Consider the following 13,618-nt stretch of genomic DNA (forward strand, 5'->3'; position numbering starts at 1 on the left):
AAAGTTTAGTTCAGAAGAAGCAAATATCAACCCCATGACTGAGATTTGCATTAAATAATTGTTTAGTGACAGAAGGAAATTTAGTATGGGTGGAAGCAGAAGTAGTTTTTACAAGTTAGGTCATCCAATCAGAGCACACAAGTGATGCCATGTTATGTTTTCGCACAGTTCCAATGAGGAATTCTATATAATCAAATGAATACTCACTACAAACTGTCTGCAAACAACCCTTGCGGTGAAAGTTGTTCACGTAGCCCAAAAGTGATGAGCGATTTTGGATGCCCAATTTAGTCTTCCTAAAGGGGCCTGATTTCCACAAAGAAGAGCACCTGTCCTCTAAAAAGTCTCACCCTTGACTATCTCAACTTGAGATACCTTAAAAGAAAGCCCAAAAATCCAGGCACCCAAAATCTGTGGTCCTTTGGCCATAACCTGTATTTTAGGTTGTGAACAAATTAATGGAAACTATTACCTGTTCAGGGGACAATTATTATTTGTATTGCAGTAGTACCTCAGCACAGGTGCTGGAACTAGGGGTGCAGTTCAATCCCCTGGCTTAAAGTGGTTTCCATCATATACATACAGAGTTTACAGTTTGGTTCAATGGCTCTCAGCACCCCCACCTAGGAACCCAAGCATGGTGCATGCTACATAGGGTGCAAACACAAACTGGGCTGTACAAAATGTCAGTCCCTGCCCCAAAGAGCTTACAGTCAAGTACAGAGTCATATGATATTTCCCACATCCAACATGTAGTCAAAGAAATTTCACTATTTACTTGAAACTCAAGTTTTTCTTCCTTTTCTCATCAGGTGAAGAAAATTAACAGCTACAAGCGTCAGAAGAAAGATGTTGATGAAAGACTGATTCTCTCCCCTGTTGAAGAAGGAGGTTACAGCTACCAAACAAATTGCTTCTGACTCAACTTGGTGTTGCAGCTGTGTCGGGCCCGGGATACAAGAGAGACAAAGTGGGTGAGGTAATCGAAGCCCCAGGTCCGTTGTTGAGAGACAAGCTCTTGAGCTATGCTGAGCTCTTCTGGGAAAGGTACTGAGAGAGTCACAATAAGGAGAAGAAAGGGTTTTTCTCATATGCTAGGCAAAGATGTCTCCCGCATTGTATGACTTTCTGTACCTTTCCCAGACCTGAAGAACTACTCAGTGTAGCTCAAAAGCTTGTCTCTCTCACCAACAGAGCTTGGTCCAATACAAGATATTACCTCATCCAACTTGCCTCTCTGATTGAACTTGTCGCTACAGCATGTCAGGAGAAGGGCTACCTGTGTGCCTACAGTGTCCTAATAGCAGTAAAAGGGTACGTCTATACTTACCTCCGGGTCCGGCGGTAAGCGATTGATCCCGGAAGTGCTCGCCGTCGACGCCGGTACTCCTGCTCCGCGAGAGGAGTACGCGGAGTTGACGGGGGAGCCTGCCTGCTGCGTGTGGACCCGCGGTAAGTTCGAACTAAGATACTTCGACTTCAGCTACGTTATTCACGTAGCTGAAGTTGCATATCTTAGTTCGAAGTGGGGGGCTAGTGTGGACCAGCCCAAAGAGACGTGCTGTATGGAAGTGTGCCATACACTGTTGGAGACATCTTTGCCTAGCATCTGAGAAAAAACTATTCTTGTTCTCAAAGTGGAATATACTGGCAACATAGTTAAGAAGAGCTTGATTTTTTGTGCGCCTCAGCGGGGCTTTTGGGTTACAGAAGATGTTTAGTAGTTTGTGTGAAAAACTCACGCAGACTGGGTGGCAAATATTAACCAAAAACGATGCCATAAAACATGGAGTGACATGGTTAAAATCCAACAATAGAAGCTGGCCCGGAAAATTCTCATCTTATTTTACCATAGCATCATTAGTTCTTCCAAGATCTTACAACCAAGAGGATGTGTTTATTTTTTTATAACTTGACCCTAAAAATACAAATAGCGGTTGTTAAAATGATTCAGTTTGCATCACATGAAAGTAGATGTTACAAGACTGCTATTTAAAAGGGATGAAAGGTATACATATATAGTTAACAGAAAGATTGTCATTTAGTAGCATTGTTCATAAGTTAGTAGATTCAATGAAGTAGTTATGCACCGCAATGACTTCTGAATCCACTAAAGTGCAGTATATGTGCACCTGAATTGAACCCCTCAGCAGTTAGAGAGCTGAGATTATAATTCATAGCAAATTCAGTTAAATTTAGCCTCGTTTTCAGTGGGGGATTTTTCCACAAGACATTCGCAATTATCTCAATTGTACTCGTGCAAATATTTACCAAATAATTTCTTGACATAATTCTTGCTCTGTAGATTGCAATGAACCTGCCTGCTGACAAGTATCAAGCATTCAAAACTCAAACTCTGATGTTCGTTTTGACAGAACACTGAAGTCACATGGAATTGTTTCTGTTCTCTAATTGAATAAATGTAACTGAGAATCAGGTGTCTGGCAAGAATACTCACTTTAAGAAGCTCGAAATTATTTTTCCATGAGACCCAGCAGTTGACAGCACTTTGTGTTCCCCAAACTATGCAAAAGAGCACTTCCTAGCACACACGAGAGACAGACCAGGGAGCCCTTACAAATAAGATCATTGCTCCAGGTGCTATACACATCACCTTCTTTGCTTGCCAGTTCAGTTGATATGTAAAACTGCACCTAAAATGAAAAACCAAAAAACCAAAACACAATTACATAAAATTAGCAACTGCAATTATGTATAGTAATAAAAATGTATGTCTATTCTATAAGTAATATTTGTTTAGGAAATTATAGAAATGGATTATTTCCAGCAATTAATAATTTACTCGGCAATACCGTTACACTGTAATATTTACATATAATTTTACATATATTAGATAATCTGTTTATCATTTAGTTTCCCCAACTCTTCATCCTTTTTTAAAGTAATTATTGGTAAAAACAAAGGGCTGGCTCCTAGCCTACACTATGGCCTCTTTGCGCTGTTCTGGTGGTGCAGAACTACCCTAACAGGGTAGCTGAGGAGTCTCCTGGCGCTTCAGGATCCCTGACTTGTGTCTCTTACAGCAGTCCAAAGGCTGCTCTAAGTTCCTCTAGGAGTGAAACCAGCTCTAGCACACTTAAGAAGGCAAGCAGGATTTGTCTTCAACATAGGTAGCTATCTAAGCCCATAGTTAGGCCTACCATATTCATAATTATATCTATCTATAGTTATAGCACACCTTAGTAAGGAAGAAGCCAATAAATCTGAAACATTAAGTGTGTGTATTCAACAGTTATGAATTTATAAAACGATGCAGCATTTCAATCCATTCAGACTCAACTCCAAGGCCAGAAGGGACTATTATAATCATCTAGGCTGACCTGTACAACACAGGGCATGGCATTGCCCCAAAATAATTCCTAGAGCCGATATTTGAGAAAAAACATTGTGTCTTGATTTTAAAAGAGTCAGTGATGGAGAAGCCACCATGTCCCTTGATAAGTTGTTCCAATGGTTAATTACTTTCACTGTTAAATATTTATGCCTTATTTTCAGTCCATTACACAGCTCCATTCTCTTGCAAACTACCTGGCCCAGAGCTGTCCAGATACACCCTCTGCTGGCCAAAACATGCACCCACAGCTTCACTTGCCTGGATAGCTTTCTGTTTGTTGGTTGGTTTTCTAGTATTCACCTCCTAGAGCAGGGTTCTCAAACTTTATTGCACTGCAAACCCCTTCTGACAACAAAAATTACTACACAACCCCAGGAGGAGAGACCAAAGCCTGAGCTCACCCACCCAAGCTTCTCCGCCCCAGCAGGGGAAGGGCAGACCACTTTGGGGTCCCGACCCACAGTTTGAGAACCACTGTCCTAGAGGCATTCCAGCATTTCAAGCAAATTTCTGTTTTTTATTTATTCATTCCACTCCCTTTTCCTGCCCGACGATCTCTTTAATCACTTATCCTGGGTGTAGTTCGCAGTTTGCCCCAAATAATCAATCCAAAAACACATCCTCCCGTCCCAGGATTACCATAGTCATTAGCACCCATATATCTCTCTTCCAGACGGCTGCCTGGCCCCCTCTCAGGGCTCACCACTGGTAAGGGCTTGTATTTCTGACCTCCCTTCCCCTACCTTCTCTCTGAAGGGTTTCATGATACTTTTCTGACCTCCCCATGCCTACCTTCTAGCTGAAGGGATATATGCCACTTCACAAAGCTACAGCTTAACGCAGAGCCTTTCTCCAGCCTTTTATCTCACCTACCTTTTTTCTCTCCAGCCTTTGCCAGGCCCTTCCCAGAGAGCAGGGAACTTCCTACTCTTCCTTCATAGTCACCACCTAACTGAATGTGCTCCTCTATTTATGTAATCAGCTCGGATCCTCCCACTCCTGGGGTCAGTCATTATAATTAAGTCTCAATATTACATTCAGCTGAGGATTAGCTGCTCAGTCACAGCCAAGACTAAACCCCGCTTGCTTTACAGGGCCAACCAGCCAGCCTCATAGCGCTCCATGCACATCTTCACCTGTAGCCTTTACTCTGCAATGTACCACCAAAAGAGTGTAGTTGTGACATGTTTCTGGCTGGCTGGCAACAGACACCTGTGGTCTCCACTGCTAGGTAACCTTCGGACTAAGTGGAGTCTCCCCCAGTCTACCCTTTTATTTAGTGGGAAGCTATTTGGACTAATGGTAAGAAGCTCATTATTGTATCATCGTGTCCCATGCCTGCACAGTTGAGAAGGAGATTATTTTTATTGAGCTCTCTGTTGCCATCAAACTGAGGCCAAGTAAAGCATTGCATTCTATGCAGCTTACATCTAAAAAAATATTTTGAATTCATTTATCTCTAAACAAAAGCTGAATTCAAGCCAGCAGATCCTTTTTTTCTTAAAGAGTATATATCCTAGTTTATACAATGTATTCTCTTAGGGCCACATCCTCAAGACCTTACTCGATTTTTACCTAATCTTCATTCCGGCAAAACTCCCATGAGATAGAATGTAAGTTTTGCCTGACTCAAGTAAAAACTCACAAAGGACCTCAGGATTTGGCCTTGGTTGTATTAGAACTGGATGCTGGGACAATCACAGTGCAAACAGGATACAACATAAAATCGCTATGGTGAACAAATGGCATGCAGTGCCATTTCTGCTCTCATGCTTCCCAAACTCTAGGGGGATACAGAGCCAATGGTGGAGACGGACATGTAACTTCACGCACCTCATCAGAAGTCTGGAGGAGACTGAGTTAGTAGCAAGGGTGGACTATGTGCCCAAGCTTGTGTCATGGAGGGCTACTCTTGCATGCTCCATGTTGGTGAAACCAGGCATGGCCAACTTCATGGAAGGCAGGGTCACAAACACAGCCAAGCAGCCGTGCTGTCATGACAGAGTTACCTTATTCTTTCCTCTTTTATAGAGGCTCTCGACCTTACAAATGCCCATAAGAAACCTCCTCCTTGATCTCTTGTCTACACCGGCATTATTCAACATGACTTCTCCTTGCTGATGTCATCTAAGCGGGAAATACAGCACTTAATGATCAGGGTCTTAGGAAAAGGCCTGGAAGAAATAAAATCATCAACAATTTACACAAAAGAACAAAGCACTGAGAAAAAAGCTAACAGAACAACATTGGTTTAGGAAACCAATAAGAGGCCAGCACAGTTATTAAAAGAACAGTGGAAAGATCACAGTTGTAAGACCTGTAGGTCATATCTTCAGCCTGTGTAAATCAGCATACTACTCACACCAGCTGAGGATCTGACCTTGGGAGCAATAAGGAGGAGTGTATAGCACCCCTGACATACGCAGATGTTGCTGTCTCTGGAGAATATCGTAACAATCCCTCCCATAGGTTTTCAACAACTCCTCCCTAGTGAGAGCAGGAAAAGGTTATCCGGTGTGTTAACCGTAACAAATGTAAATATGAACCCAAAATGTGGGAAATGCTGTGATCTGAAATGAATTTCATGCTAACAGATTGCTGAGTTAAACAACCACTTATGCAGCAGTCACAGCAATAGCAGACACAGAGAAAATAAAAGTAGTTTTTCATCTCTCCCACTCTCCTGTTTCAAGGTTCTCCCTTCTGCGTGTATGTTTCTCAGGGTAAATGGCAAATCACACAAACAACGGCATTAAAGTAGAATCCTCCCTGGTAGAGCTTCTCAGATTAGTTATTACAAATAATGTATGCAGTGAATTTAGCCCTTTCTTCTAGTCATCGATTATCCACAAACAAATTGTGATCATTATTTGCAATTGTTCATAGAAGTTTGCACATATAAATTTTACCTGGTGGTTTATTCATGAGGTTGCCTCTATAAACATTCATTATTTAATATCTGCTTTTTGTGCCAAATGACTGGTCATGTAAATCACATGGTGTCCTTTCCGTTCCCTGATTGAATGAGCTAGATGCTCTAAACAGAGGAGTCCCTTTTCCTGCTTGCAGATTATCTGTGAACCCGGAGAATTGTTCATTCTGAATGAATGAATTAGTTGTGAGACTAGGGGTACTAGTCACTTACCGGAGGGTCCGGCGGCAGGCAATCGATGTTCTGGGATCGATTTATCGCGTCAGGTTAAGACGCAATAAATCGATCCCGGATCAATCCCAGAAGTGCTCGCCGTCGACGCCGGTACTCCAGCTCGGCGAGAGGAGTACGCGGCATCGACGGGGGAGCCTCCGTGCCGCGTCTGGACACGTGGTAAGTTCGGACTAAGGTACTTCGAATTCAGCTACGTTATTAACGTAGCTGAATTTGCGTACCTCTCAGTCCGAAGTGGGGACTTAGTGGGGACCAGGCCTAATAAGAAGGGCTGTGAGAGCACACGCTGTGTGAATGCCCTACTAAATCTTTATTTGTCAATGTTTGTAATGCTTTTGCTTTCCACAAACATTCTTGCAGATTAAAACAGGTAGTAAAAAGAGGGCATATTTAGCCCCCTCTTCTAAGGCTAGGGAAGGTCCCATGCCAGCAGAACCAGTGCAGTCCTACTGCTCCAGAGATGGCAGGGGCATGCTGGGAGATCTTTGAACAGCTATGCTTCCCCTGTGAAGTATGGAGCCCCATTTCAAATGAGCTCCCTGCATGGCACTACACAGGGGGTGGAAAGGAATGGAGTGGAGGAAGGACAGGATCCTTCACTGTGCAGGTCCTCCCGTTTCCCCTCTCCCCCACCATTGCAGGAAGAGGCTGTATAAGGCCCTGGAGAGACTCCTCCAGACCTTGGCCTGCAGCCTCATTTGTAGAACTGCTCTGCAGCCTCACGAACCCCCTCATCTACCTAGTGCCCCAGACAATATGATCAAGTGCAGGCACTGATCTCTGAACTAGTGCCTAAGCAGATAAAATGGGTAACTAGTAGCAATCAGACAGCTGATTTTACTGGCAAGAATATTCGTGAATTGTTTCCTTGCTCTTTTCACCCACCTCTTCTCCAGTTGGGGGCCAGAGGAAAGAGAGAGGGAGAGGAAGATTCAAATAGGAATTTAAAATATTGAAAGCCTGCTTGCTCATGCACACACACAAAATCCATCTAGAACTACCTGCATATGAATGCAAAGGGCTTTTTTTGTTTTTATTTTACTGTCCCCTTCTCCAGGATAGGTAGTAATTCAAACTTTTATGCACATTTCTTTCATATTTGGAGTTTCTTTCCTTTAATGGCTTCTGAATCAGGTGTGAAATGGATAATCCTTCATTTTATTTAGCATTAAATGATTACAAAACAATGAGACCTCTTGGCACAAAAAGGTTTGTGGGCTATATATGCATGTAAGTGGGAAATGCATTGCCTAGCAGAGTACCTGTTCAGTGTTGCTACTGGTTCATAACAAGAAGCTATGCTCTGAACAAGTGACCCAGGCACTGTGTTCTGGGCGGTTACATTAACACAGAAAGCAGCCAGTATAAAGATAAGTAGGAACACCACTGATTTTGCCTATTGCAGCAAAACATGTGCAGAACTTGGATATACACGAAAACCGTGACTAGAAACTCTGGTTATATGCTAGATAAATACAAAGATGATCAGACTGACTGATTGCCAGTGGAAAAAGAATAAAGCTTCTCTGTGTCTTTGCCAAACTGTAAAAGAAAACCAATGCAAAGAGCACTGTCTTGAAGAATCTCATTTAGAATATAACCTGCTGTTAATCGTGTCAGTGACTGGGATGTGGCCAGTGGTAGGAAGAGGCAGATTAGGGATTCGTGGGGCCCTGGGCCAGAGCAAGTCGGAGGGCCCCTCCCCACCTGCAATCCCCTCCCCTCCTGGCACGCCTGGTAGGGAGCAGGGTAAAGGTATCAGGGCTTCCAGCAGGAGTGCTGGACAGGTAGAACATAGGGGCTCCCATTTTTCTGGGGGCCCCCAATTGGCTAAGGCCCCTGGGTATGGGCCCCATTGGCCCAGTGGCTAATCCTGGTAGCAGGAGCCAGTCAGCAGCCAGAAATCAGAGCCCAGCTCAGATGCCAAATACCAGAGCCAAGGGTCAGAACCAGGTACCCGGAGTGACGCAAGGCTGGGGCCAAGGTAGGAGCAGGGTTGGGAACAAGCAGGCACTATCACAACCAGGAGTGAGTGCTTTGAGCAGCCACTAGACTACTGCTGGGCTTAAGAGCTGGTCTGCCCTCCAATCAGGCAGTGTACTGAATCAGGCAGCCTACTATGAGCCAGCTGTGCTCATTAGGTTCCCAGGAGACTGGCTCTGCTGCACCCTGGTTGCTGACAACTGGTGTTTGAATGAAATATAGAGTATTCCATGGTATCAGACTAAATGGATTCTAGTACCAGGAAGATAATTTACACTCTTTTTCTCCTTCTCACACACATACACACACAGTATGCCAATAGTTGGTAGAAGGGGGAAATAAAGCCTGAGTCATTCAGAAAATGCTGACATTCAGTTCATAATATACATCTGTCACCCTGCACTCATTTATAACCATGCTCACCTTCTTGCCTGGGAAAAGGGAAGATTGTGCACATCTGCAGGGAAGAAAGTGCTCATGAGTCTGCTGCTTTGAGACACACACATTCAAAGATCAACCCACTAAGAACTTGACAAATCCAAAGCACAACAGAGCAGAAGGTACCAATGAGAGAGACTCTTCACAATGTACAGATAAAAAAAAAAGGAATATACTCAATACATTCATCACTGAAAATATTGTTGATATACAGCACAAGGCAGAGATCTGGAATTTACATTTTGTTTTGTTTCAAGAGAAGACAGATGTTCAATAATCTAGGTGTTATAAGTATTACAAATGAAACAAAACTTCTTATGAGATTGGAGTGCCTTGAAATCATAGGGGAGGATGCATGGGGGGAAGGGTCCAGGGAATTCGATATGGCAGTTTATTGTATTAATTTAGACCTCAATTTAGCAGAGTACTTTAGCATGTGCTTAAGTCCATCTTTGCTAAGCAAAGCATTGAAGTCAAGTGATTTAAGCCAATGGGATTTAAATGAGTGCTTTGCTGAATAGTGATCGATATAAGCATGTGCTTAAAATGTTTTGACAAATCAGGGTGTTGTTTCTAGTAACTGTGAAATCTTGCAACTTGCTTACCTAAACATATTCCACTTCTCAGAGCTGTACAAAACTAAGCAGCATTTTGGCTCTTGGGGATTTGTGCAACATTTGAATTTGGTTTTGGTTCCAGGTTTGAACAAATCCAAAGCAAAACCCTGCTGAAACTGCGATGTTTGGTCTCTGGCTGAGACCACGAGAAGATGGCATTTCACTTCCTTATTACCTGAAAGCATACACTCGTCCAGGTTTGCTCAAAACTTGGCAATAGCTATTTCAAAACTCAGTCAAAACTCATTCAAACTCAGCTCAGTCTGTCTCAAAATTTAGGCTAGGCTTTCCAAAAGGTTCATGAACCTCAGTGAATGACCTTCTGGTGACCTGGTCAAAGTTTTGAGTTTGTAATGGAACTCCAAATCCGGTAAAACTCATCTGGTTTGAGATTTGGTTATGGAAATTTCACATAATTATAATTCCACTTTTCCTTTGGAACAACAGATTGGGCTGCCAAACCACATTCCTATGTGGACCTCATCAACCTATATTCGTGGTCACAACCTGGATCTTCTTCTAGTAGTAGAAAACAGCAGTAACTTTTGGACAGATTGTGGCTTGTCTTCACTATGGGTTAAATTGGCACTGTTGCGATCAATGTAGTAGCATTGATTTAGTGGGTCTAGTGAAGACGCAATAAGTTGATGTGAGAATGCGGAAGAGTGTCTCCGCTGACATAGAGCTCTGTAGACATCGCATTAAGTCGATGTAAACTACGTCGACTTAAGATACACAACTTAAGTTACATCTACTTAACCCTCTAATGTAGACAAGGCCTGGGGAAAACAAGAGGTCACTGTCACTTCCACTTCCATCTGAAATACATTTTATTTTGTCACAAAATGACTTTTGACCATGGCCCCAAAATTTGTTGTCTTACAAACATTATTGTCTTACAAACATTAAAACTTTGCTTCAAATATAAAAGTGGATTAAACATGGTTGATCTAAATCCAAGAAATATTTAGGAATAATATTTCCCACTGCTCACTCAGCTCTAATGTAGACATTACCAAAGATAATCCATGGTACTTTCATGCTAAACAATTATACTCCAGTCTTTATCATTCTGCTCTCCCTTAGAAGAAAGAAACAAGAGAATCAATAGGATTTTATGCTAATGATCGATCCCTAACAGCTCAAAGTAGTCTGTGCTCTCCCAGTGATAACATCAGTATAATGCTAGTGCCAAGGAAATGACAGAGACTTGAACTTTTGTAAGGTAATGATCACTCTGACTTCAGTTTAGCAAAAAGAGACTAAAACCACGTTTTCAGCACCCTATGCAGCAAGCAAAATTGCTTGAAATAGCTACAAACGACAAAGGCTGAATGCCAAAAAAGAAAGCAAACTGAAAATAAATACAACTGTCAAACTCCTACAACCATCCTGTGTTATTGGAGATAATAGGTGTGTGAATCAATCAGCACAGTCTAGCCCCTTCCCTCCCTTTGCATCATCCAGCAGTGTCCCTTTGACAAAAAGAGGCTACCGCTACATTGTTCAGATTTTCCATTTCCAGCACTCATCCATCCACTGCTGCCATCTGCCTTTCCACCTCTACCACCTGCCTTGGAAGGTAGACCCCACCCTCTCTGCCACAGGCTCTGCCAACATCAGCCTATTATCAACTGGGTAGTAGAGAAGGGGTTGAAGTCAGAGCAGTGCAGACATCGATATTCCCCACAATGCAAGTTGCCAACTCTGCAAGGCACCATCTCTACATTATCTTGCCTAGTTGAGTCCTCAAGGTCACTCCCTTGGTTCCCTCTATTGTAACAGCACATTGCCTTCCAGGGACCAAAAGAGCAGGCAGTCTGCCTGCCAGCAGAGTTTACGATGTGAAAATAAAGGATATAGAGGCAGGCTACCTCCACTTATACCTTATTCACCAGATCCTGGGCTTAGTCACACAAATGCCATAGCAGAATTTGCTGCAGACAGCAGCATCTTTAGTTCTCCCTTAAGCCTATATGCCTCGAGTGGAAAGAACATGTGGGTTTCATGTACATAGACAGTATTTCAAATATATTTTTATACTTGGTGCATTTAGACCATAATGTATGAAAAGGATCATTTTAGTTAGCTCATATATGAACTAGCAGATGATCACATATGTAAAGCATATGCTACTTGGATATAAATATTCCACACAGGAAAAATAGTTCTAACATATATGTGAATACTATACAACACCACCTAATACTTTAAAGCCTGATTCTGTCACCATTATTTGTGGCGCGCTACTTGTGAGTAACCTCCATCCCTTTTCCTTCCTGGGTTACTTAAGAGCAGGCAACACTCACCTGTGTGCGTGGCGGATGATGTTGTTGGCAGTAAAGGAGATCCAAGTGGTGAAGTTGGATAGGTGAGAAGCCTCTATCCACCCTCTGTTGCAGTCATTTTATTTACAAAGGAAATTAATCTGGCCGTGCCTCCACCTGGGTGGGCCCTGTACACACTTGATGGAATCTCTTGGGCACCTCCAGGAATAAAAATCAAAACCAGAACTAATCTGCACAATGGGTCTAACCCCAAAGTAAACAACATCCTCTTAGACTAGATTTATGCAATTTATGCAACTCTGGCACCATTTCCCCCATCCCTGAGTGTGCACTCCTCTGAATTTCAGAGTTCTGGATGCTAGCGTAGGCGCACTTGAAGATCTTAAAGCTGGAGACAGCTCATTCTGTTGGTCCAGTGAAACAGTTCAGCCAAGGCAACAAGTGGCAGAGCAATTCTAACTTGGGATCATTCCAAGCTGCACAATCCCTTTGAAGATGGGAGTTGGTCTAACCAGAGGTCAGTAACCCTGGATCCTGGTTAGACAATAAGACCACTTCTTCCCTCCCCAGGAAGTCCCTTAAAGTCTCTTCACAACCCCCCTTCTCCTGACAGCACTTTCCCAAACAAGAAAGGTGGTGGTTACTTACACCGCCTTCATTGCATGCCATCCTCAGTCAGTCCTGAACACAAGCAGAATCTCTACCATGGCTCCAGTGAAACCGAGGAATAGCCTTCTTGGCTCCCTGCTTGGTCAAAGCCCCAGCAGCTTCTCAGCAGCAGCTTCTGGGTTTCTAACAGCAGCTTAGCAGCAGCAGCTCCTGGCTTGGCCAGAGCGCCACCAAGCAATCTTCAGTCCTCTGACCAGGATCTCAAAAATGGAGCCCAGTGCATGCTGCCTCTGCACCCAAAACAAGGATCCAGGGATTCCTAAAAATGCTGGGGCTGGGGACCCCCACCCCAGCCCAACAACCTCCTCTTCCACCCAAGACCCTGCCCCAACTCCTTTTCTTCCACCCGAGGTCCTGACCCTTCCACCAGAGACCCCACCTCTGCCCCGTTCTTCCATCTGAGGCCCTGCCCCTCCCATCTTCTTCCAGCTGAGGCTCCGCCCCCCGGACAAGCCAGAAGCTGGAACTTGCCAGGAGCCATGGACCCTCCACCTGCCTGGGTAAGAGGGCCGAGAGCAGCCCCCAGCCCATATCCCTGCCCCATGTCACTGCCCCAGGGTATCCCCGACCCTGGGCAGTGGGGTCCGTGGTTCTCCACAGCTGCCTGCATGACACTTACCCTGACCTGGCTCTGGCTGGGGGGACGGAGCAGCCGCTGTTCCGACAGGCCGGGTGGCTTGTGCCACTGGCCCCGCCCCCCCAGCAGCAGCTCTTGGGCACCACCTCCCCCCAGAAATGTCCCCCCAGCAGCGGCCCCACAGGCACACCCCCAGCAGCGCCCCTCCTGGTGCCCCCCCAGTAGCAGCCCCCCATTATTTAGTCAGGGGTATTTATCGTATAAGTCATGGACAGGTCATGGGCCATGAATTTTTGGGTTTTACCCATGACCTGTCCATGATTTATACGATAAATACCCCTGACTAAGTCATAGCCTTATTTATGGGTCCACGAAAAGCAAAAACACTTTAAATTATTTCGAAATTATTAGTGTCATGCCACCTCCAATCTCAAACCCATCTCTTATCTGTTGTCTTTTGGTTTTTTTTAGTGCACTGGGTTGGACACAATTGTTGGAATAGGACTCCTCGGTCTGTACTTTTGA

The 13,618-nt window shown here is 44.0% G+C and overlaps 1 long non-coding RNA gene across 1 annotated transcript in view; it reads right to left on the reverse strand.

The window, feature by feature from the left end:
- Positions 1–1,925: 1,925 nt before the first annotated feature.
- LOC135981353 (uncharacterized) overlaps positions 1,926–13,618 on the reverse strand; it is a 36,274-nt gene continuing 24,581 nt past the window's right edge. Inside the window, exons 2-3 of the long non-coding RNA XR_010598339.1 lie at positions 5,365–5,529; positions 1,926–2,654 (exon numbers count right to left, since the gene is read on the reverse strand). This is a non-coding gene — a long non-coding RNA (uncharacterized LOC135981353). The remainder of the gene's footprint in view (positions 2,655–5,364; positions 5,530–13,618) is intronic.

Source organism: Chrysemys picta, chromosome 2 (genome assembly GCF_011386835.1).
Source record: "Chrysemys picta bellii isolate R12L10 chromosome 2, ASM1138683v2, whole genome shotgun sequence".
Taxonomy (NCBI): domain Eukaryota; kingdom Metazoa; phylum Chordata; order Testudines; family Emydidae; genus Chrysemys; species Chrysemys picta.